The following is a 23,920-nucleotide window of genomic DNA, read 5'->3' as shown; positions in this document are numbered from 1 at the left end:
CCCTCTGTTCCTGCCATTCTATGCCCTGTGCTCATGGATTTTCCTCACAGGAACTTTCATTTTCACACAATGAACAAGCGAATGCAGCTCTGGGTGAGGGCAGGGCCCCACCTCTCAAAAGGACAACTCAGTCCTTCCAAAGCCTTCCCCCCCGCCCCCCGGATCCTCAGCCTGGAACCCTGGGTCAACAGTGCTCCCCAAAGCTCTCCAAGAGGGGCTGCCACCCCAGGGCATGGACAACACCGCCCATTCCCCCCCGCTCAGGTCTCCACCGGCCGGAAGCCACCCTGGGCTCCACTTGGCTCTTGGACATGAGAGCTGGGCAGGGCCTTGAAGACGCTCAGTCTGTTGCCCTGTCACCCACACCTGTGTCCCCCACACCCATGTCCCCACACCCATGTCCCCATACCCGTGTCCCCACACCCGTGTCCCCTACCCACATCCGTGTCCCCACACCCGTGTCCCCACACCCATGTCCCCCATACCCGTGTCCCCTACCCACATCCATGTCCCCACACCCGTGTCCCCGACACCCATGTCCCCACACCCATGTCCCCCACACCCGTGTCCCCCATACCCGTGTCCCCTACCCACACCCATATCCCCACACCCATGTCCCCCACACCCATGTCCCCACACCCATGTTCCCCACACCCATGTCCCCCACACCCATGTCCCCGACACCTCTGGCTCCAGCCTTGCTCAGCACCATGGGCTGCACTGTGGCCTCCGGTCCCCTCGGAGCTTGACTGTACTTGGAGACGGCCCATGAGAGGAGGGGGCACAGAGGGCATAGAGGGGTCCACGTGAGGACACAGGGGAGGGCCCTACCCTGCCCGCAGCCCACAGCCCACAGAGAGGCCCAGGAGGACCCTGCCCTGCCAGCCCCTAGTCCTGGACTTCCCGCCTTCAGAACTGCGAGGAAGTAAATTCCTGTGGTTCAATCCAAAGCCTGTGGTGTTTTGTCATGGCGGCTCCAGCAGATTAATACACATATCACATGAGATGTTACTATCAGGGGCCACAAGGCCAAGGCTGGACCCTTTATGACAAGGAGGCTGGGGGTGTGGAGGAAGAAGCAGGGTCTGACGGTAGGTGGCAGAGCCGGGTCATACCATGAATCCCCCACCTGAGCCCCAGGCCTGCGCAGACCTGGGCAGAGCTGCCTGCTCCTTCCTTGGCTGAACGGAGCCTCTGCCTGTAACCTGTGTGTGCGGATGCATTGGTCTCCAGCGCCGGGCAGCGGCGTGTCCGTGGTGGAGCAGACAGACCATGCAGGGCCCAGGAGCAGGCACCCAGTGGGTCCCATTTAGACACCCAGTGTGACTGTAACTGCTGGGCCTATGCTGATGTAAACTGCAAATCTCAAAAGAGTCCTGCAGGAGGGGCACAGACCACAGACATCATGAGAACAGACAGCAGCCTGGCTCAGAGGAGACAGCTCAAAAGCCCAGGGTCCGGAGAAAGCCAGGAAGTGCCAAGCGCCTTCCCAGGGGAGGGGCCCAGGCCACAGCTTCAAGTTGAACCAGCCCCAAAACTATATAAAAGACAATTGAACCAGGGTGCCCAAACCCATGTCAACCTGAAAACACAAACCTACTGAAGTCTGTCCAGCAGGGACCCTTTGGTGAAGAGTCAACCTAATGATGCCTCTCTCAGGGGTGGGAGTGAAAGGTGCTGTGGTCTCTGCCTTCAAAGACCCTCTGTCCTGCACCTGCGAGGCCCCTGCACAGAGCAGCTGAGAGGTCCCCGCTGCTCCAGCCACTGGCAAAGCTTCTGGTGCCCCTTCACTGCCCCCAGATTTGCTTTTTAAAAAACCACCAACAGCAAATATGGTGAAAAAATCGCAATCCCTAGTGTCAAGTCTGACTGCCTGTGTGCAGAGAATTCTGAGGCTGTATTGGAGTCTTGAGTGAAAAACCCACAGAGGCAGATGAGAAATCTACTTTGACTCTAACAAAGGTTCATTGAGAATTTGCCACGTTCCAGACACTGTGTGAAGTGCCAGAGATCTAGGGGGGATCAATTTGAACTCTCTCTTCTGAGAGCATAAATTTCAGACAGAAATCCAGACAAAAACAATTTGTGGCCATTTTCTTTTTTCTTGCTAATAAGACCTGTGTTTGCTATTTCCCAGGCAGCAATTTGCACATCTGAAAACTTGTCTTTCTCAGTCCGTGTTGCAGACAGGAATAGCCCATGTCATACTCTGGCAAGAGAGAGATAGGTGGAGGCTTTGGGGTGGGATTGCTATAGACTGTCTTAAAAGGGGGACAAACCCAACCAACAGGCACCACTTTGCTCTTGGACCTTGTCTCTTCCTGCTGCTTGAAATGAATAAACAATGGCAGGAGCTCCAGCAGCCTCCATGAGGACATGAGCACAGGGCCCAGTGCAGCAGAAACGTGGGGCTGCCAAACCAGCCTGACACTCCCACCCCCAGATTTATGAGTGAAAAATGTATTTTTATAAAAGTGACTGTTCCTGGGGTTTCTATTGTAATAATCCACTGTTCTTTGGGAAATCAGCAGCTGAACTCAATCACTAGCGCAACACAAGTAAACAAATAAATCTGGCAGATGATTCTGCCTGGCCTAAATGCTGCAAAGGAAATGACCAGGACACAAAGCACAGAAGCAGGAGGAAGGCAGCTTGGACCGGAAGTTCTGCAGGACAAAGGACCGCCAAGCAGGGCTGTGCAGATGGTGAGGGCCCAGCCGCAGATAGGCTCTCCAGGCAGAGGTCTTGGCAGACCCAGAGGTTCTGAATCCTATCCAGCCACGTGCCACCTGAGAAAGCTGCGTAGACTAGACGGCACCTCATGCATGGCAGGGAGGTCAACAGAGTTGGAGTGGGAGAATCCCACAAGGCAGGGGCTTGTAGATCCCAGAAAAGATTGCAGATTTTATTCTTTAAGCAGTAAGAAGTCACTGGGGGACGTTGAGAGAAAATGAGCTAGCCCAGGAGCTGCCCCCTGAATTCTGGCTGTTGTGTTGGCCGGGATACCTGCTAGGCCTGCGGATGCGGGAGGTGCTGCTGTATCTCTGCCCTCCCTGCACTGGGAGCAGGCACTCCCTCTTTAGTTACAATGACAAATAACGGATCCAGGCCTGTCCAGTGTCCCCTGGGGGCACGATGCCTCCAGCTGAGGACCACTGCAGAATGTCTTCTGTAAAGAGAGGAAAGTCAGAGAAATGGCAGAGTGGAGGAGGGGACACTGGGCAGGTGCGGGGGCAGAGAATATGGGGAGAAATGCAGATGTTCAAGATGCATCTTGGAGAAAATCCTGTGGAATTGACCGGTATGTTACATTCTGTGGTTATTAAGGGGACAAGCCTAAAGGCACCTTGCAGGCAGGCCTGTGTTCCAGCCACACTCCACGGCCAGGCGGGGCCTGCCTTGTGGGTGCTGGACTGTGAATGGGGTCACATGTGTCATTTCCGGCCAGGTTAGGCCAGCTGGGCCGGTTGCCCACTGTGCACCTCTCCGGCCTTTGCAGGAGGAAGCCCGGTCGGCAGGACTCAGCTCCACGCCGGGGACGGAGCCCAGGTCCCGGCAAACATGTGGTGGAGCATTTTCCCTGCGAGCGCCCAGCCTGAACAGGAGGGAACCAGCGGGGAGCAAGCCCGCGGTGCGTGATGCTGGTCATTTATTTGCCGCAGCTGCCAGCACACGTCCGCTAACCTGACGAACACGGATCCTGACTAACTTCACACACGCACCCAGGCTGAAATGGAAGCACCGGCCGGGGCAGGTGGAGGGGCTGGAGGAGAATCCAGAGGTTCCTCGCAGGTGCGTGGTGGTGACCCACTCCTCGGGTTTTCACAGGGAGACGTCAGGTAGCGGCTGGGCCTGAGGCTCGGGGGCCGGGTCTGGGCTGCAGAGGCTCGGCGCATCTCTGGCTTTGCTGCGCCAACAAGAGCATTGCCTGCTGTTATCCCACGCGTCCTCATCCCAAATCCCAGATGAGGGCGCTGTGGCCTTGGCCACCCCCAACACGGCGCCTGGGCTCGCATCTGGGTGGCGGATTTTCCTGCTGCACCACCAGGGTGCCCTGGCGCTGGGACTACAGGATGCACAGAGGACCGCGTGTGGTGGAAGAGAAGCCAGCCTGGCCCGTTCGTGCGAGCGCGGCCCCTAAGCCCGCAGGCTGCTCTGTGGGAGGGGAGAGTGGGAAGCGGCCTCCGGGTTGGTTCCCAGTGGTCCCAGCTGGGGGCAGAAATTCCATCTGTCTCACAACAGATGAGTATTCTCAAGTGTGGGAAAGCAACACAGACCAGAAACTTATCAGGGGGAGGAAAACTCCCCCTGATAAGATGCAAAGGAGCCTAGAAAAAAAAATTGGCCCAAAGAGCAAGCACTGGTGGTTCAGGATAATTTCAGGATAAACTGCCCCAGCTATTGGCAGATGTTAAGAAACACTTCCAAGAACTCGAGGGCAAGACACACCAGCCTCCTAACAGAAACAGCACCCCTGCCCAACCACACGCTGGAAGGTTCCAGAAGACCTTGGCAGGACCAAAGACGTCAGTCAAGGTGATGGATAGCTCAGGTCGCCAATATTTCCCATCAAAAGTAGCACTTAGTAATAATTCCACACTCATGGGGAATACTTTGGGCAAAACTGGAGAAAAAGCTTTTGAGTTTCCTAACACTCACTATTGCTCACGAAATAGACATCACATTAAATGCAGTAAAAGAGCAAAAAAAAAAAATGGCTGGGCGCGGTGGTTCATGCCTATAATCCCAGCACTTTGGGAGGCCAAGGCAGGCAAATCACGAGGTCAGGAGTTCGAGACCAGCCTGACCAACATGGTGAAACCCCGTCTCTACTAAAAATACCAAAACAAACAAACAAACAAAAAGTAGCTGGGCGTGGTGGCGGGAGCCTGTAGTCCCAGCTACTCAGGAGGCTGAGGCAGGAGAATCACTTGAACCAAGGAGACGGAGGTTGCAGTGAGCCAAGATCACATCACTGCACTCCAGCCTAGGCGACAGAGCAAGACTCCATCTCAAAAACAAAAACAAAAAAAAGCAAAAAATTAAAATGGTGGAGGGCAACATAATTTAAAAAGTGAACAAACCTAAATGACTAGTTAGTTATTCTAACAATAGGCAAACGTCATACTGTTATTACACCTTTCCTGTAAAGAAGATATGCTCCATTGTGGTAAGAAAAAAAATGTGCCTGTGGTTCATAAACACAATAAACCTTAAAATGCAAAGCGGTGCCTTGGCCTTCACGTCAGTATCCCTCAAAGTATCTGACTCCCCAGGTGATGGTTCCAGGAGCTGGGGGCCTTCCGGAGGTGATGAGGTCATGGTGTGGAGCCCCATGGGTGGATCTGTGCCCTTCTAAGAGACCCCAGAGAGACCCTCACCCCTTCCCCCAGGAGAGGTCTGTGAAATAAGAAGCAGTCCTCACGAGACACCAAACCCACGGGGCCTTGGTCTTGGACTTCAGCCCCCAGAGCAGAGAGACGAGTGTCTGCGGCTTGTAAGCCCCATCTGCTGTGGTTGTCACAGCTGCCGAGTGACCAAGGCAGGTGACAGAGGAAGCTGGATTCGCTGCACATCTGCTCCGTCCAGGCCTCTCATGATGCCTGCAGCATCCCTGTCCTCTGGGAAGAGCCCTTGCTGTGAGGAAGAGCCCTGACACTCCAGCATGTGCTTTGCATAAAAGCTGCTGTCATCTTACAGACTCCACAAGTGACCAGCCCAGCTGCAGGCACTGACTCAGGCCGCCAGGTTGCTGCCCCTCCCTGGGGCTGTGAGCAGGCATCTGGCCACAGAGAATCCTGGACTTGCTGCCAAGTGCCAGATGTTGCCTGCTGGGACCCGCCAGGAGTCCTGTTCCCAGCAGAGCAGAGGGGCCTGGCGGAGAGGCCCAAGCCGATGGCGGGGAGAAACAGAGACGAGGCCTGGGCCCCCACTCCCATCTCTGCTCCTTTGAACTGAGGTTTTGTCACTGACAATAAGGGTTCTGACTCACACATCTGCTTAAGTTGTGGTTCGGGCACTTAACATTTCATCTGAAGTTTCCTGAACGTCAGCCAAAGGCCGTCAGCTCGGCATCTAGAGCCTTTCAGGTCCGTAGGAATCCACAGATACAAGTTGTAGAGAAAGGAGGTCCAAAGAGATAAAGTGTCAAAGGACATCATAGTAAATGGCCTCAAACAAAAACCTTCAAAGACTGTTTTCCCACCATAGCACGCTGACTTATAATGAACAAGGAGAGAGGGAATTTTGCTGAGCTTGGTGCTTCAGGAACGCCTGGAAAGGGAAGAGGCTTCTACCGCTGGTGCTTGAACCGAGGGGCAGCTCCTGCAGACAGGCCCTGAGGGCTGGCTGCCACGGAAACAACAACCGGGCTGAGCTGAGACCTGAGACACGAGGTCCCCTTGCACCACGAGCACCTGGGGACCCGTCCCTGCACACCCCAGTGCTCCTGGGCTGGAAGCCGCATCTCTCCAACCTCTGCCTTCGGCTTTTATTCTCATCCTCAAACGACGCCTTCTGGCCCGCCTCCCTCCCACAGCCACCCCAGCCCCTTCTCATTCCACTCTTCGCGAAGCCGCCAGAAGGTCCTTTAAACTGTGAGCGCTTCAGCACAGTGGGATCCTCCCAGGCCTGTGACACAGCACCCAGTACCCGCAGCACACAGGCCCAGCCTCAGGCCCTGCACCAGGCTCTGCTGCCCCCTCATCTCCCACCCCGCAGGCTAGCGTCCACTTCTCTCCAAGACCTCAGCTCAGCAGACATTTCACCCTCCAGGAAGCTTCCAGAGCATCCCTTGCTGAGAGCTTACTGCCCTCTTCTCCTGGACACGCTGGGCAGCCCATCCCTGCACCTGAGCCTACTCTGTGATCAGGACGGACATTTTCATTTGCCCCACTGACCAGGGCAGACTTGTGGGTGGGGACAGTGGCTCTTGTCCGTGTGTCCACAGGGCTGCACACAGCAGGCAGGAGGCTGGCAGCCTTCCCGGAGGGGGGGCCTGTGAGGGAAGAAGCCCCCCGGGGTTCTGTGCAGGGCCCAGAGATGGAGCGCACAGCAGCACTGAGCTGCAGCCTCCTCCCAAACGACTCACGTAAATACAGGCACACGACACAGAGCACAAACACATGCACGCATAGGCACACGCATGGGCCACGGACATGCACACACAGAAACCACAGCTGCATGCACACAGATCAGACACATACAAACACACCACAGTTCGCACACACAGATCACACATACACATGCAAACACACACACCACAGATGCGAGCACACAGATCAGACACACACACGCAAACACACACACCACAGATACACGCACACAGATCAGACACACACACGCAAACACACACACCACAGATGCACGCACACAGATCAGACACACACACGCAAACACACCACAGATGCACACACACAGATCAGACACACACGCACACACACCACAGATGCACGCACACAGATCAGACACACACACCACAGACACACGCACACAGATCAGACACACACACGCAAACACACACACCACAGATGCACGCACACAGATCAGACACACACACGCAAACACACACCACAGATGCACACACACACATCAGACACACGCGCAAAAACACACACCACAGATGCGAGCACACAGATCAGACACACACATGCAAAAACACACAATACAGATGCAGACACACACACGCAAACACACACACCACAGATGCGAGCACAAAGATCAGAAACACACACGCAAACACACACACCACAGATGCACACGCACAGATCAGACACACACACGCAAACACACCACAGATGCATGCACACAGATCAGACACACACACGCAAACACACACCACAGATGCACTCACACAGATCAGACACACGCAAACACACACACCACAGATGCACGCACAGAGATCACACACACATGCAAACACACATACCACAGATGCACCCACATAGATCAGTCACACACACGTAAACACACACACCACAGATGCACGCACACAGATCAGACACAAACACGGAAACACACACAGCACAGATGCACGTACACAGAGACACACACATGCAAACACACACACCACAGATGCACGCACACAGATCAGACACACACACGCAAACACACACACCACAGATGCACACGCACAGATCAGACACACACATGCAAACACACACACCACAGATGCACACACACAGATCAGACACACAGAGATCAGACACACACAGGTCAGACACACACACACACGCAAACACACACACCGCAGATGCACACGCAGAGATCAGACACACATGCAAACACACACACCACAGATGCACACGCACAGATCACTCACACACACGCAAAAACACACGCCAGATGCACGCACACAGATCAGACACACCCACGCAAACACACACACGACAGATGCACGCACACAGATCAGACACACACATGCAAACACACACACCACAGATACACAGATCAGACACACACACGCAAACACACAGCACAGATGCATGCACACAGATCAGACACACACACGCAAACACACACACCACAGATGCACACACACAGATCAGACACACACAGGCAAACACACACACCACAGAGGCAGGCACACAGATCAGACACACACACGCACACACACCACAGATGCACACACACCAGACACACACATGCAAACACACACACCACAGCTGCACACACACAGATCAGATACACACACATGCAAACGCACACACCACAAATGCGAACACGCAGATCACACACACGCAAACACACACACCACAGATGCACTCACACAGATCAGACATGCACACGCAAACACGCCACAGATGTGAGCACACAGATCAGACACACACACACAAACACACACAGCACAGATGCACGCACACAGATCACACACACACACACACCACAGATGCACACACAGATCAGACACAGACACGCACACACACCAGATGCAAGCACACAGATCACACACACGCAAACACACACCACAGATGCACACACACAGATCAGACACACATGCACACACACCACAGATGCACACACACGCAAACACACACACCACAGATGCACACACACAGATCAGACACACACAGGCAAACACACACACCACAGATGCACGCACACAGATCACGAAAACACATGCAAACACACACACCAGAGATGCACGCACACAGATCAGACACACACATGCAAAAACACCACAGATGCACGCACACAGATCTGCAAACACACACACCACAGATGCACGCACACAGATCAGACACACAAAGGCAAACACACACCACAGATGCACACACACAGATCACACACAGACACGCAAACACACACCACAGATGCGAGCACACAGATCACACACACGCAAACACACACCTCAGATGCACACACACACCAGACACACCCACGCAAACACACACCACAGATGCACACACACAGATCAGACACACACATGCAAACACACACCACAGATGCACACACACAGATCAGACACACATGCAAAGACACCACAGATGCCAGCACACAGATCAGACACACACACGCAAACACACACAGCACAGATGCACGCACACAGATCAGACACACACACACAAACACACACACCACAGATGCACACACACAGATCAGACACACACATGCAAACACACACACCACAGATGCACGCACACAGATCAGACACACACACAAACACACACACCACAGATGCACACAGATCAGACACACACATGCAAACACACACACCACAGATGCACGCACACAGATAAGACACACACAGATCAGACACACACACACACACGCAAACACACACACCACAGATGCACACGCACAGATCAGACACACATGCAAACACACACACCACAGATGCACACGTACAGATCAGACACACACATGCAAACACACACACCACAGATGCACACACAGAGATCACTCACACACACGCAAACACACACACCACAGATGCACTCACACAGATCAGACACACCCATGCAAACACACACACCACAGATGCATGCAGACAGATCAGACACACACATGCAAACACACACACCACAGATACACAGATCACACACACTCAAACACACACAGCACAGATGCATGCACACAGATCAGACACACACACGCAAACACACACACCACAGATGCACACACACAGATCAGACACACACAGGCAAACACACACACCACAGAGGCAGGCACACAGATCAGACACACACACGCACACACACCACAGATGCACACACACAGATCACTCACACACACGCAAACACACACACCACAGATGCACGCACACAGATCAGACACACCCATGCAAACACACACACCACAGATGCATGCAGACAGATCAGACACACACATGCAAACACACACACCACAGATACACAGATCAGACACACACAAACACACACAGCACAGATGCATGCACACAGATCAGACACACACACGCAAACACACACACCACAGATGCACACACACACAGATCAGACACACACAAGCAAACACACACACCACAGAGGCAGGCACACAGATCAGACACACACACGCACACACACCACAGATGCACACACACAGATCAGACACACACAGGCAAACACACGCACCACAGAGACACGCACACAGATCAGACATACACACGCACACACACCACAGATGCACACACACAGATCAGACACATACATGCAAACACACACACCACAGATGCACACACACAGATCAGACACAGACGCGAACACACACACCACAGATGCACACACACAGATCAGACACACACAAACACACACGCCACAGATGTGAGCACACAGATCAGACACACACACCACAGATGCACACACAATCACACACACCCAAACACACACACCACAGATGCACACACACAGATCAGACACACACATGCAAACACACACACCACAGATGCACTCACACAGATCAGACACACACACGCAAACACACACACCACAGATGCACACACAGAGATCACACATGCACACACATGCATACACATTCACACACAGAGAAATCAGACACACACATGCAGAGATCATACGCATACACTGAGATCATACACACACAGATCACACACACACACATACACATGCACACACACAGATCATACACACGCAGGTGCACATGCAGACACACAGCCTCCTGCCTTCCAATATTCCTTTTTGTGACAACCTGCAGCTCTAAGAGTCGGGAAGGTGAAGAGACGCCTGCAGGACGGCGTGCAGAGGGGAAGGAGGGTGCTGCCCCTGCGCTGGGACACAGCAAGCTGGAGGCAACCACTGCCCCAGGAGTGGGAGGAGGTCCCTGTGGGGTCAGGGCTGAGGAGCTGGACCTTTGGTGATGACCGCAGACACAGGTGTCCCAGGAAAGTGGGAAATAGGCAATGCGGAAAACAGGCCTTGCTGACTCCTAGGCAACGAGGGAGGTGCCAGGCAGCTGGTGATGGGCACAGAGCACCCTCGAGTCTCTCACGTCCCAAACCGGGCTGGGCCCCAGGGCAGGGCACCCACAGCAGAAGCTGAGCACGTGGAGGCTGCACCAGGCACCGGATCACATGCATACACAGAGATCATACACACAAAGAGATCACAGACACACATGTGCAGGCACCGGCTGCGTGGCCCTGCACACCCTCTGGGCTCCCCACTCTCGGCCGCATCTCTGGTGTCAAAGCTTCCCCTGAGTCTCAGAACCTCCAGGTGTCCCCTGGCCTGGCCCTGGGAGATCCCATGATGCCTCCTCTGGTCCCCAATCCTCAGGGCTTGTAGGCGGCATTGGAGAGTCTGTATCTGAGCAGGTCCATGCTGTCAAGCTCCATCAGAACAAGCATGGATTTGCAGGCAGAAGCCCAGCTGTCAGCCTCGCTCCGTGAACTCAGAAAAGTCATTGAGCAAAGGGAACTTCAGAATCTCCTGAAAATGAGGATTGTCCTCAAAGTTGTTGACTAAAATCAGATCCGAGTTCACTAAGCCCATCAAGTTCGTTTCACTGGCTCATAAAGTTAGGAGAAGGTCATCTGGGGAGTAGATGAGCCTTCCCAGGGCTGGCTGTGTCCCTCTGAGATGGAGCCTGGCACCTGGCTCCAGGCTCACTTTCCTAACTATGTAAAGAAATGGTCTCATCTCACCAGAGGGCACCAGGGCCCCTTCCGGATTTGGGAAGGGGGCTTGGGAACTGCCTTCTCTGCCTCCGTAGGCGGTGAATCTGGTGAGCATCTCATTCCAGCTGCTCAGGCCATCAGCTTTGGAGCCTTTCTTGGCCCCTCTCTTTCTCTAATAAAGTTCACTTAACCAGTTAGAAATCATGCTGATTCTACCTTCAAAACTACTGTGCATGATTTTGGGGACTGAATCCCACAGCATTTCAGGGTGAGCATTAAGGAACAAGACGCATTGTACGAGGTGAAACTAACAAGATTCAGGAGGAGAAGAGAGGTGCCCTGGCCTGTCCCCCGTCCCGTGTGGCCGTGGACGGCGTCTCCTGGCCAGAGGAGTTGCCACCTCCCTGCTCCGGGTACTGCAAAGTCTCCTGGCAAAGACGTGGGACCACGGGGACAAGAGAAACAGAAACAGCAGTGCGATTCCCATGTCTTCAGTGAGCTTGGCTGCAGCCCTCCTGGGGAGAAGCTTATTCTCCAGGCACCCAGGATGAGGCACTGGCTCAAGGTCGCTCATGATAGCTCTGCTCATGGCCTCTGCCCTCTGCTCTGTCACCAAACCCAAACCAGGGCATTTCACTCTTTGGCTTAAGAATAGCAAAGCCTTCCTTCTCCACTGGCAGGATAAGCCGTCTTCACAGTGGCCTGGGATGCCCTGGAGGGCCCAACTGTGTTGTGCCCTGGCCCCTCCTCTTCCTGCTGCTCCCTGCTCACCCAGCTCAGGGGTCTCCCTGCCACGGCCTTTGCCTGCCCCTTCCCTCTGCCAGCAAGTCTCCTCCGCAGCTCTGTGCATGCCACACTCCTCCGATCCCCCGACCACCTGGTTTAACACTGCACCCAGCTCACCCCACCACCCTCCAATTCCCTGGGGCCCTCACCCTGTTCAACGTCTTTTTCCATAACACATACCATCTTCCAGCATTCGATGTGATGTTAGTATTAATGATGCTTATTGTTAACTGATTGCCACCTGTCCCTCCACACCCACCTGACTAGAAGGGAAGTTCTCTGGGGCAGGGTCTCTGTTTTGCTCACTGAGGCATCGCCAGTGCCTAGAACATTGCCCTCAATAAATACGTGTTCAAGGATGAGAGATTGGACAAGTGCTGACTGACACTCCCGCGTGTCAGGAACTGTGCTGGGCCCTGGGATGAGAGCTGGACTTTAAAAACAATACTGTGAGTGGATGAGCCGCGGCCTGTGCCCTCAGGAGCCCCTGGTCTCGGGGAGGCATGGATCTGTGTTGCTCATGAGGACGGGTCTTATTCACGGAGCTGGGCCTGGGACCCCCGGGGCCTGTTCCTCCATCATCTGCTGACCATTTCCAGCAAGGATGGTCAGCAGCGTCGCATCTGCTGATGAACAAGCAGGGGAAGGGCACTCTGTGTGTGTCGGACTCTTCCCAGATGTGGAAGATTTGCCTTCCCAGAGAAAACCCGGCTCATCAGCCTCAAACCAGACGTGCAGGGATCCACAGGGCCCCACATCTGGAGGTGACGTCATTGTGTGTGTGCCCCCTAACCCGGTGATGTCAGGCCTGCTAAGTCCAAAGTCCAAGCCATAGCTGACCTGCCGTGACCGCCTTAGCTGTTCTTAGGGAGAAGCTGTGACCCCACATGAGACCTGGAGATGGAAGAGGCAGGCTAAGGGCTTAGTCATTTGTTTACCAGGGTCTAAACATGGTGCTGGGGAAACAGGCCAGCAATCCAAACAAGCCTCCTCCCAGCTTCCTGTCCAACGCTCCACCCGGAGGTGCCCCGAGGCCCCCAGACGCTGCCCATGGTGCCAGCTCCCTTCAGGACTGTCCAACGCTCCACCCGAAGGTGCCCCGAGGCCCCCAGATGCTGCCCGTGGTGCCAGCTCCCTCCAGGACTGTCCAACGCTCCACCCGAAGGTGCCCCGAGGCCCCCAGATGCTGCCCGTGGTGCCAGCTCCCTCCAGGACTGTCCAACGCTCCACCCGAAGGTGCCCTGAAGCTCCCAGACGCTGCCCGTGGTGCCAGCTCCCTCCAGGACTGTCCAACGCTCCACCCAAAGGTGGCTGAGGCTCCCAGACACTGCCCATGGTGCCAGCTCCCTTCAGGACACTTGTTCCTCCACCTCCACTCGGGGGAGCCTCCTGCACTTGCCCTGGTTGTGTTGTAAGGCTTGGATTACAAATGTAAATATGCACATACAGAGAAGTGTCTACTACATGTGAACATACCTCTATAAATATTTATCAGTTTATATTATAGATATTTGCATAAACATGTTCTATGTAAATATGTACTTTAAAATAATTATCTGGGTGGATAGATAACTGTCTGGCCCAGTGTGCAGCAGACCCAGGGCCCCTGGTGCAGGCAGGCATTCCTCCTCCTCCCTGAACACCCCTGGGAAAAACGGGGTTCCCCAGGTGCCCTTTGAGAAAGAGGGAAGGTTTGGGTTTGCCAGGGATGGGTGCAGCCTCTTCAGCTCAGCAAAGCTGGGGAAGGCTTCACCGAGCACTTGGTCTCGGAGCTGGGCCTTCCGGGATAAATGAGGCTTTGTCCGCTGACTATGGGGAGTGGGTGGAGGGTGTCCCTGGCAGACATGGCCGAGTGTGGAAGCCCCTGAGGCCTCGGGGAATGGAACCAGCTGGGCTGCAGAGGGGTCAAGGCCAAGCTACGATGCCCCTTGTACTCATTCTTTGGACTCAGCAGATGTGAAGCAGGGAAATTGTGTAATGTGTTTTGCTTCTTAGAATGATCACGTGGGCAGCAGAGCGGAGAGTGGTTGGGAGCACAAGGTTCAGAGAGGCAAGAGGACACGAGGCAGTGGTCGGAAAGACAGGTGAGCACATTCTGCAGCTGGACAGAAAAGGTGGCATTCACTGAAATGAACGTGGGTTTGAAGGAGCAATATGAAGACTATGACGTAATTTAAAACGTGCAGGGATGGATTTCTATGCCCAGGAGTGGCTGTGCAAGAACTGACCTCTGCCGTTATTTTCTATAAGCCAACAACACCCTCTGCATGAACGGAGACCCGCTTCAATCCCTGTAGATCCTGTCCCCGCGTTCAATCAGGGTCATGTCAGGCGCCCGGGATGGAAGCCAGCATGAGGAGTCAGGGAGAGGGTTCCTCCCCACCCACCTGACGCAGGATGCTCTCAGCTGCCCCCGGCCCTTTCGCTTCGGGCCTCCAGGGTTCTCTCCGCTCCCTGGACAGCCCCTCTCATTTCCCACCCAGATGCTCACATTTCTTCTAGGCCAGCCTGCTCCTCGCTTGGCCCTCTGCCTCTTCTGCCTTGTACCTTCTCCTAAAGTGCTCTAAATCCTCATAAGGATCTAGGCTTTTGGAAAATCACAGGCAAGAGGGAAAAAAAAAAAAAAGCAGGACTCCTGAGCTTTGGGCCAGCTGTTTTCTCCCCTTTGGTGCTGAAGTGGAATCAGCCACCTGCTTACAAGGACAGCGTGAGAGGGGAAAGGGGAGGAGCAGGAACATGCGTGAACCCGACAGAACAGAGGGGATGATGACCATGAGAATAACGGATTATTTACTGGGCATTGCACTAAGTATCCCACAACCGTGTCATTGAATCTGAAAATAATCCTAGACTAGAAATCATTATCTTTACTTTACAGACGACATAACCAAAGTTCAGAGAGGCTAAGCAGCTTTCCGAGAGTCACACAGCAAATGGAGGCTGTGTGGAGTCTACGCAGCTGAGTGCCTGCCCCGTGCTGTCGGGTCATGCTGCCCTGTCCAGGTCACTCTGGGAGGTCAGCCCACCAGGCCCCAGGCGGCCGCAGGGGCCCAGGTTCAAGGCCCTTCCCCGCTCCTCCCCCGGGGTCTCCAGTGTGCTGGTATCTCCGTCTTCTCACCATAACCTCACCCCATCCCTGGATTCTTCCCGAGGGCAACCCATGGGTGATATCGGTACAAAAAATGTCACCAGAAGGAATTAAGAAAAAACTTAGAGCAAGATTGTAAGGAAGAAAGTGAACTTCCCACACCAAACCCCAGTATTACTGAATGGCTTTTTGATGAGAGTCACCATCTGCTAAGTTCTCATCAAAATAGATTCCACAGGTCCCGTCTGCTGGGGCGAGCTGGGGAGACCCCTGCGCCGTCCAGAGAGCGGAGGTGCTGCTCCTCCCTGGCTCAGTGTGGTGACGCCTCCCAAGTCACAGGAGCAGACGGGGTCATCGGCACACCTGGGAGCACCCTCGGCCTTGGTTGCCTGTGCCTGGGTTCGCTGGATTTTCCACCAAATCAGCCAGGCTGGGGCTGCCATTGGACCTGTGCCTTCTGCGCACAGATGCTGCCTGACACGGTGTCCGACTCTCCAAGGCGTCAGGTAGAGAGAACGTAACAGACGCGAGTGTGGGGTTGTTTTGATGGTCTGAATCAGCTACCACCCCTACTAACTTAGAGCCCCCTTAGGAATCAAATGTACTCGTTCTTTGTATTTTCACTGTCAGGAAAATACATTGTAACTAGATTGGACAACAGGGTCGTCCAACCTGTTCAAATTGTCGATAGAGGGTGTTACCACAGCTGTCGTTCTGCCCAAGCTCTCAGTTAGTGAGCCCCCATGCCAGGGCGGAGCATCCAACAAGGACACTGCAGGTCCTGAATGTGCAAACACGCAGAGGATCCCCCCGCCGATCCCCATCCCAAAGACGGGGTCCTCCGTGGGCCCCGGGGGGCTAAGCAGGGATGGCCGTGACAGGAAAGGCTGCACGTGCCCACAGAACTTTCCGATGAGTGAGTAAGCCCCAGACCTCTTGTCCAACAACGACATCTTCTTAGACCCCAGTCAGGAACCTAAACACACACACACACACACACACACACACACACAGAGCTATACAGCCATACAGACACACACACACAAAAACACACAGACACACACACAAAACACAGACACACACACACATACCCACACCCCTACACACAGACACACACATACACAGACACATACATATATAACCCACACACAAAGCATACACAACCTACACATACAAACACACAAAGACATACACACATACAACCTACATACACACATAAACACACAAACACACACATACCAACACACATATACAACCTACACACACATAGGCATACACACAAACACACATGCATATACACATATAATCTACACACAGACATGCACATATACACACCTACACATACATATACAACCTACACGCAGATATACACCAATACACACACAGACACACACAAAAAAACCAGACACACATATATACACATACACACCTACACACACATATACAACCTACACACAAAGACATACACACACAATAGACATAGACACACACATGAACACACAAAGATACATATACACACCTACACACACAGCCTAGAAAGACACACATAGATACACAGACATACACAAAAACACATAAAGACACAGACACACACAGACACATATACAACATATACACAGACACACACACATACAGACACAGACACATATACACACCTACACATACATATACAACCTACCCACACACAGACATAAAAACTCACATACACACTTACACACACAGACACATATACAACCTATACACACACAGATACACAGATACAAACACACACAGTCACACATGCACTTATACACACCTACACACACAACAAACACACAGACACAAAGATACACAGACATACGCACAAACTCACCGACACACACACATAGACACACACAAAGACACATACATACACCTACACGCACACAAACACACACAGAGACACAAAGACACAAAGACCCAGATACACACACTTATGCACAGACACACATACACATACACAGACAGCAGGTACATACTTAACACGCAGGCACAGAGACACACAGACCCATAGACACACAAATACACATTTTTTAAAATCCTTGTGCCTTGTTAACTCTCCGAGACTTTACGTGGACACTATTCCACAGGGTCTGACGGAGTCACCGATATTGACACATCTCAGCTGAGAAGGGGCGAATGGACTCCTGGGCCTGCGTCTGGTACCCCCCGGCAGACACGACGGCTGGAAAGTGGAGGTGGATAAATGATTTTGTTTGTTCGTTTCTTCCACAAACACAGGCTGGCCACTTCCCGTGTGACAGGGACTCTGCATGGGCCTAAGATAAAAACATCATGAGAGGCAGCGTCTGCTTCCAGGAATTGCATAGGAAGTGAGGCAGAGAAGTCATTTCCCGGCGCCTGGAAGCCGCTGCCCCGCACAGGACAGCAGGTGGGGAGAGGCGGCCTCCTGGCACGGAAAACGGTGAGGAAAGCTGTCTGAGAGCGGCCTCTGCGCGCCGGGCAGGAGGCAGTGCTGATGTCGCAGGCAGCCTGTGGCCCTGACATGGGGACAAATAGCTCCCCCAGCCTGAACAACTTCAGCATCACCCATGTGTGGAATAGCTGTTCAACGGTCGCCACCGCAGATAATTCAATTCAGCTTAGCAGAGTCTGTCTCTTTAAGAAAGTGAAGAAGAGGGCAATATAATTTTTAAAAGTGACAACAGGCAAAATCTAGATTATGTGGGAAACACACTTGAAAGCGGCACCTTTAAAGTGATGCTGGATGCCCAAGATTATTTCTGGGCATTGATTCATTAGACAGGCAACAAACGCCATCTGAGCAGCTGCCACCAGCCAGGCACTGCCCTGGGCTGGAAGCTGCAGCATGTCCATCTGTCCATCCTCGGGAAGCCTCTTAGCCCCACATCTAAACACGGGGCACAACCCGGCCAAATCACCAAAACCCAGTCTGCGGACCGCTCACATTTCCCCGTGGTGTCTCAGGATGAGGTAATATGGGGGCAGCACTGGGGGAAAGTCCCCAGACAGCAGCAGACGCCAATCCACGTTTCCCGCAGCGACAAGCAAGAAAAAGAGAAAGGAATTCCTGTCTGGCCACGGCTCTGCCTCATCCTCTGAGCATCAGCTTCTCCATCTGTAAACTGGGGCAGTCTGCTCTGCCTGCCTGTCTCTGGGAGGATGTGTGGGAGGGGACGGCCGAGGGGCTCCGTGGAACGAAGGGCCTTCCTACAGCCATCCTGCACTCAAGGTTTGCCCGGCTCACAGAAGGACCTGGCCGACCACCACAGAGCTACCTGCAGACGCGGGTTCGAAGGAAGGCCTGGGTGATCCCGAGTCTAACTGTGCAGCTCTCCTTGTTCATCTGCCCACACTCCAGAGCGTGCTGAGTCCAGAGGACCCTGCGCCGAGTTCTGTTCAGCTCCCTTTATCATGTGTTCACTCGCACTCCATTAAAACAGGGAACAACCCCTCTGCAGACCCCAAATTTCCCCCTCTGGGATATTAAAGTACATGACGGGTAAGAGCTTGCACCAATTAATACAACAGCCCACAAAATGCCAAGGGAGGGTCCAGCCGCCTTCATGGACTGAGCACTTTCTACACAATACACGTTGTACCCAGTCCTGGGCTACCAAGGAGTGCTTCTGACCAAATGTGGTGGGGAACTCAGGGAAGGCTGGAGGCTGAGGCTGGAAAGGGGGGCGGAGGTACACCTGAGTGTAAAGGACCTGAGAGAGAGGCACACCTGAGTGGGAGGTCCACGTGGGTGAGAGGTTCATCTCGGTGGGAGGTCCACCTGGACGGAGGTCCTGAAAGGAGGAAGGGCATCTGGGTGGAGGCAGGTGCAATCACAGGAAACCAGCCTGGGGAGGGGGCAGAGTCAGGTCGTGTGGGACGTGGCAGGAGGTGCAGATGCTGGGCTACATCCTGCAGAGCAGGAACGGGAGAGGTGTGTGCACAGGGGATGGAAAACCCCACTGAAATGACCTTAAGTAAAAAGGGAAGTGAGTCTGTTGGCTCATATAATGCAAAGCTCCCGGGGAGGCTCGAAATGACAGCTGGGTCCAGATGTTCAAAGTGTGTCTATAGGTCCCAGACTCTCTTCCTTTCTCCCTCGCTCCTCTCTCTCTCTCTGAAGTTTGCCATCTCTTTCCCATCTCTAGCCCCACATCTGCACCAGCTTCTCCCCTCCACCTTTCTGCTCCTTCCGGCTCTCTTTCCTACTCTCATCCTCATTGCCTTCACCTTCCGCACAAGACCCCTCTCCACATGTTGGCTCCCAGCAGATCCACATGCACGTTAACCTGAGTGTTGGCTGTCCCAGTAGACAGGGGTCTTCTGCTTCCTAAGACTTCCCCAAAAAATCCTGGATAAAAACTTGAACCACCTTTGGTGATGTGCTCTTCCTGGAGGCATAGCAGGGGCGAACATCCCCACCATAGCAACCTGGACTGAGAATAGGGGAAGACTGAAGTCTAGCTGCCAGGACACAGCCTGGCAGAACTGGGCACCCTGGCTCCAGGAGGACTCAGGCCAAGCATTCTTCGCAGAGATCCAGGTGGTAGAGGGCAGGGAGGGAAACCAAGGCATATCAGAAGGAACCCCAAGGAGGGCAGAGCAAGTCCGAGAATGCTCATAGCAGGCAGAGACCTTTCCCAGAGAGGGAATGAAGGAAATTTTGGGGAGAGAGGCCCTTGGGGTTGACCATGAAGCACAGGAAAGATGAGGATGGGCTCTGAGGTCACTCCAGCCACCAAAGGCAACAGAAAAGACCCCTGTGGCCTCACATCCTGTGCCCACAACAGCAGGGTTCTCTCAACCCACGGAAGTTCCCTGTGGACCAATCCAGATGCAGGTGCAGTGTGTAGGTGTCTGGGCAGGCAGAGAGGAAGGGAGCAGTGAGGACGCACCAGAGCTGCTTGGCCAGTCTTCTGGTTTGTCCAGGGACTGAGTGTTGCTGATAGTTGAGGCCACATTCATTTTTGAGATCTGCAGATGTTAGATATTATTGATTTCTAAGTGCAATAAAGTTGAGTAGCACTGATCTAAAATACTTCCCCTCAGTCTGGTAGAAATACAGCCATTAGGGTTTGATTTAGAACCATCATTAGGAAGAATAATCAGAACACCAAGATCCTTTCTTTCCCAGCACAGGCAGGCTCTCAGCCATCAGGCATGTCATAATCTTGGAAGGTAAAACCCAAGCACATGGGCACGAACAAGTACTTCTGGGGAATTTTAACAGGAAACATCCTCCCTCCCTGCCTCCACCCTTGGAGACACCACTTCTGCACGGCGGTGCTTTTCAGCTGGGGAAGGTGAGTCAAGAGTTTGACTCATTGAATGATTCTTATCCTTCCCTAGCTTATGTCCGATAATGGAAAGGGGATGATTAGTAACACAGAGGCAAAAGCAGCCCTGCCTTGAACCGCTTCTCAGAGACAAGTTCAGGCCAACTCTGCTCTGAACACAGATCCAGTTCCATCTCAACTCGGAATAAAGATTCCCAGTCCAGGCAAAGGGCACTCATCATCTTCTCACCATTGCCTTCGTAGAAAGCACTTGCAAATGCACCTGCCACAGCTTCCAGCCTCACACCTGCCCTTCCTCTCCTTCCGCAGGATGACACCCATCCCCTGGGCAAATGCCCCATGTGCCCTGGAAAACCACATGTGCAGTTGTTGGGTGCAGTGTTACATGGATGCTGATTGGATCACGGGAATTGGCAGTACTTGAAGATCATCTAGGTCTTAATTTTTTTTGTAGTTATTTTATCAATTGCCGAGAGAGGAGTATTAAACTCTTCTGCTTTGTGAAAAAGTCTATTTCTCCCTTTAATTCATGTAATCATAATTACACACTGGTAACTTATGCCTTCCTGATAATTTTTCCTTTTATTACTATGAAATGTCCTTCTTTGTCTCTGGTAATATTATTTGTATTCAGTCTGTTTTATCTGGTATTAACATAGCCATCCAGTCTTCTGTGCTCAATGTTTCCACGGTATGATTTTTGCCATCTATTGAACTTCTACCTATGTGTATCTTTAATTTTAAAGCATGACTCTTGAAAACAATACTGGGGTTGTTTTTATTCGCTCGGTCTCCTTTTAAATTATTTTTAATATATAATGTGTAATTATTAATTAATATAATGTCATCATGGATACAATTTGGTTTAAAATTACCATTTTTTTCTGTGTGTCTGTTCTGCTTTTGTTCCTCTGTCTTTCAGATTAAATCTTTTTAGTATTCCATCTAAATTTATATTGCATTTTGCTATATCTCTTTGAATCATTCTTTTAACAGCTGCTCTAATTATTGCAATAGACACATGTCATCTTTCACAGTTGGCTTGGAATTAATAGGACACCACTTCCTGTAGAGTGTGGAAAACCTGCAGCTGCACAGTCCTCCTCAGTGACCCTCCTGTCATAGATGTCAGGTGTTTTACATCTGTGTATATTGAAAACCACGCCAAACAGTATAAATTTTCCTTTCCACGCTCACAAATTTTAAATAACTAAGAGAAAAAGAAGTAGTCTTTTATATTTGTTCTGATATTTACTGTTTCCACTTCTCTTTCCTCATTCCTAAATATCCAAGTTTACCCTGGCACTCTTTCCACTCATGCTGAACAAGTTCCATATGAAGACTTTCACTAGGCTGGGTCTGTTAGTGACAAATTCTCTGTAGTTTGCTTCATCTGGAACTAAATGTATTTTGCCTTCGTCAGATGGATTTTGTTGTTGTTGTTGACAGTCTCCTAACACTTTCAAGCTGCACCTTCATGTGCCGGTTTCTAGAGAGAAATCCAGTCACTCAAATCATACCTCCACTAAATGTAATTGTGCTTTCAGTTTTAATGCGAAATGTGGAACAGATGGAAACCTGCTTTCTTTGAATTTTAAATTATATGCTTACTGGCTAAGAAACACAGTAAAAGTAGCTATTTTTTTTTTTGTAAACTGTGAATGTCAGAGAGACGGAGGAAGTGGTTCTTTCCTAACGTTGCTCAGCTGTGCCTGCTGAGGCTCGCCAGTGTGCCTTATTTACTGATGCTCCAGATCATGCCCATCTGCTACAGCCACCCTGTCCCCAAAGCACAGGACATCCGCTGGCCCCTCCAGTGCAGCCCTCTGCAGCTGAGCCACCACAACTGGACACCCACTGGCCCCTATAATGCAGCCTGCCACAGTTGGGCCACCACAACTGGACACCCGCTGGCCCGTATAATGCAGCCCGCCACAGCTGAGCCACCACAGCTGGACACCCGCTGGCCCCTCCAGTACAGCCTGCCACAGCTGGGCCATCACAACTGGACACCCACTGGCCCCTGCAGTACAGCCTGCCACAGCTGAGCCACCACCGCTGGACACCCGCCGGCCCCTATAATGCAGCCTGCCACAGCTGAGCCACCACAACTGGACACCCGCTGGCCCCTCCAGTACAGCCCGCCACAGCTGGGCCATCACAACTGGACACCCGCTGGCCCCTCCAGTACAGCCTGCCACAGCTGGGCCATCACAACTGGACACCCGCTGGCCCCTCCAGTACAGCCTGCCACAGCTGGGCCATCACAACTGGACACCCGCTGGCCCCTGCAGTACAGCCTGCCACAGCTGAGCTGCCACAGCTGGACACCCGCCGGCCCCTGCAGTGCAGCCGCCACTGAGCATCACAACCGCAATTGTCCACCGAGATCCAAACCCCGCAGGGTCCTACCTGAGGCTTCAAGTCACGCTTCTTCACTCAGCCAAAGGTCTGTGCACACGTCGTTCTGGCCCCCAGATTCTGCTCCTTGAGATACGTGGCTGCTCCTCAACACTGCGGGAAGTTAAAGCCTGAGTTCAAAACCCATCGAGGCAGAAGCTCGGAAGTCTCACGGATGAAGATGGAAACGTAATATTATCACCAACAAGTGATGGCGAAGAAAATGGCTTCTTCCCGGTTGCCTGGTGAGTGTGTTAGAATTCCCTTCCTCCACCC

Source organism: Gorilla gorilla, chromosome 12 (genome assembly GCF_029281585.2).
Source record: "Gorilla gorilla gorilla isolate KB3781 chromosome 12, NHGRI_mGorGor1-v2.1_pri, whole genome shotgun sequence".
In the NCBI taxonomy this organism is placed as follows: domain Eukaryota; kingdom Metazoa; phylum Chordata; class Mammalia; order Primates; family Hominidae; genus Gorilla; species Gorilla gorilla.
Note: the sequence above shows the minus strand (reverse complement) of the source record.